Consider the following 3,313-nt stretch of genomic DNA (forward strand, 5'->3'; position numbering starts at 1 on the left):
AGACAGCATTAACTATTTTTTTCTCTTTGGTAGAATATCTGTCCACCCACAATGCTCAGACTTTTTATCCCACCACCGGGGATCAGCAGTGAGCCTTTCAGCCTCATAAAGTCCAGACCAGCAAGATATTTAGGAAAAACTGACAATACGGAAGTCAGATAAATTGACTGAAAAAGTTTACTGAGTGAGCAGCTCCTCAAACTAAGCTAGAGGAAATTCAGTGAGAGCCATTAAAGTACAGTAATTCTGGTTAACACAAAAGCAATAAATATCAGTTTAAACATATACTAGTGGTCTGTGTATACCACACCTGCAGTCAGAGAACAACCATTAAATGCATCTGCAAAAGGTAACTAAGAAAAATAAGAGAATTGTCACTGAGTTTAAATTCATTATAGTATCTGCCCTTCTGTTTTTAACATATAACTCCCTCCCCTTCATGAGGTCTATAGATTTCCTTGAAAAAATAGGGCATCTAAGAATTAAACAATGAAATACTGTGCCTTACTTGCCATTGTAGATCTAGTCTTTTACCTGAATTGAATTCATTCCAGCTCCATTTATGTACCACAGGTGAGTGCCAGAGACAGCTGAACAATACCACAATAAATGCTTAATAGAAACAAGACTTTACTAAGCCAGCAATTATGGTATTGTTTATATAGAAAATGGAATATCATGGGAACATCTAGTACTTTCCTGCATGTGCTGCTGGAAAGAATACAGGAAAAGATAATTACAGTATCGCCTAAAATCAAGACAGGACAAGCTGTAAAATATGCTGGTTATCTCTTATGTGTCATCAGGTTGGACCAAAAAACATTACCTGTTTCAGACCCAAGAAAAATTTTTAAATTGCCTCTTTAACAATCAGGCTTTGCATCGTGCTGTGTAAGGAAGGAGTCTACCTCACAGATTTGTAGCAAAACAAATTAGTTTGCTTCCTAAGCATGCTTAATATGGTTCGCTAATGGAAAACCAGGAGGAGAGAGTCAGACTGTAAAGCTAGATCCTTAAGAGTTAAGTTATGAGCACATTGTGATGAAGCTTTGTTTGCTTGCCTTATCAAATGTTCTTGAGCAGTTAAACATAGTCAGTCAAAGGGACATTCATAGAGCAGTTAGCTAATGCTGACAGACTGAAAAAACATTAGGAGCACCCCATGACTGATTTCTACCTCCTGCAGAAGGAAAAAATACAGAACTGTTAAGCTTCTCTTCTTCAGTGAAGAATTTAATTTCACTATAAAATTAGAGAAAGTCCCTTACAAACAACAACAACAAAGACTGATGCTACTACTGCAAAATCTAGAGAATTTAGAAACTGAGTTTTTGCATTGGTTAGCAATGCAAAATGTCTAACCCTAACCCTTAGCTCCTCAACTATTTTTTCAATAATAAAATCGTATTTCATGGGCCTTTCTTAGGGAACGTTTATCCAATTTCTGTGTGAAAGACCCATAAACCCAGCAGTTATAGCAGATTAACTGGCCATGGCAACAATGATCATGATTAAGCATAAGGTATTGGACAGTGCACAGGTAAACACACTGATAAAAGTGTAGAGGAAGTTGTTATGTTCCCCCCAAATCTTTCCGATTGTCTGATTCTAGATGGCTCTAATAGTAGGAAACAGAGCAATAGATAGAAATGCATGGACAGGGTCCCCTAAATAGCACTTCTTACTATACAGGCCTGAGACCATAAAGAGCAGGTAGATCTCTGCTGTGGATTTTTTCCAAATGTGGTCTTTTTGAATGGTCACTCGCACTCCTAGTACAAACACTTCAGTGGTATATGGCCAATGTATATGGTATCCATTAACACAGCGCTTTATGATCTTTGCTATAAGGGTTTGGGGAGAGAAAGAAGAAAAGTCTGACATGCACAACTGTTGTAATCCCACATGATTCAGCATACAGAAACGCCCCTACGACACTAGCAGCTGAGTGCTGACAGCTGGAGGGCACGGACACCTCAGGATGTTAGCATTTACAGCATTTTCTTCAACAAATTGAAAATAACTGCAGAAGAAGAATTCGTTTGGAATTGTATCTGAATGGCCTTCTGACCTCCTACCTAGCAGTCCCCTCAACAGGCTGGCCAGGCTGCAAACGTGACATTGGCCACAATTTCAAAAGCAACTGTTTTGACAACAAAACCATCATGAGGAGCTGCCTCCTCATATACATGCATTCCAGCCCCTGCTCTGGCCCCCTCCTCACTGTTGTGTTGGTATGACCGGCTGTGTGGTGGTGCAATAAACTGATCGGGTTAAAAATTACCATCGCTTTTTCTTCCCTGAGTTGCTTTTAACAGAGATGAGTCCTCTGATCTTGTTTATTGGGTGGTTGCACAGACGGGTGAGCTAACACAGCTAAGTGGACAATAAGTCATAGGAAGAAGACAGCTGTCTGTCCCCGAAGCAGGGGCAGCAAGTCCTTACGCTGGCCCTGCCACCGTAGCAATTTGTGAGACTGTCTCCTTGCTTTATGCAGCATGTCGCTTCCAGTAGCCTGCAGTAGATGTGGACCTCAGGTGGAAGGGGGCCCGCTGGACAAGCGGCCTCCCTAATTCAAAATCTACGTTTCAAACTAGTTTAGTTTGTTGAGTAAATGATTTTATATGTACTTTTGTTTTAATATTGTTATGTCGGGGGGAAATAGAGACTGTGTTATTTAAAAATACGTGTGATATGTTATCATAGTAATATATATATTTATATATGTATAGGAAATGCATTATTTAATACAGCATATTATGCTTGTATCTTGCTAACATTTTATAGGAAGAAAAGATGTTAGTTTACACTCTGGGAAAAATAAATTTTCTATACACTGTAACCATAGAAAAAAATCAAAGATAATTCATTGGTATCTGTGACAGAAGAACACTGAGAAGAGGGTAACTCAGACTCAGTTTTGTGGCAGAATAGATGCTGATGAAACAATTGCTTTAAGATGCACTTTCCTCCTTTGAACCTCATTTCTAGCTTGTAGTCGTATTAGGCTGTTCATCAGATTCTGCAAATTGATGTGCCTATACTCTCAGGACCATTTTCACATCAAATGTCATCTGCTTTTTCAATTGAGCATTAACATCGTCTTTTTTAGGGCTTGTTTCTGCCAGATTTTTACAGCCCGTACAATGTTGAGGAGGTTTATCACATTGCTCATGCAGATGACCCAGTGGTATTGCAGAATTATAGTCTCTGTATTCCAAGCTCCCCTGGCAATAGTATAAATGGGAGATTTTTACCGATAGCCCTGGAAGCTGTACTGAATCTGCAGCCTGTATGACTACAGGCCAAACAC

At 39.4% G+C, this 3,313-nt stretch overlaps 1 protein-coding gene across 3 annotated transcripts in view; it reads left to right on the forward strand.

Annotated features, from left to right (window-relative positions):
* Window positions 1-2,823, forward strand: part of KREMEN1 (kringle containing transmembrane protein 1) — a 36,733-nt gene extending 33,910 nt beyond the window's left edge. For 2 of the 3 annotated variants that reach the window (XM_072880362.1, XM_072880363.1), the window contains one exon: window positions 1-2,823. This exon is cut by the window's left edge and continues 1,351 nt beyond it. The gene's annotated coding sequence lies outside the window, so the exon portion shown is untranslated. The other variant, XM_072880361.1, reaches the window with a different exon arrangement.
* Window positions 2,824-3,313: the final 490 nt, after the last annotated feature.

Source organism: Ciconia boyciana, chromosome 15 (assembly GCF_034638445.1).
Source record: "Ciconia boyciana chromosome 15, ASM3463844v1, whole genome shotgun sequence".
In the NCBI taxonomy this organism is placed as follows: Eukaryota; Metazoa; Chordata; class Aves; order Ciconiiformes; family Ciconiidae; genus Ciconia; species Ciconia boyciana.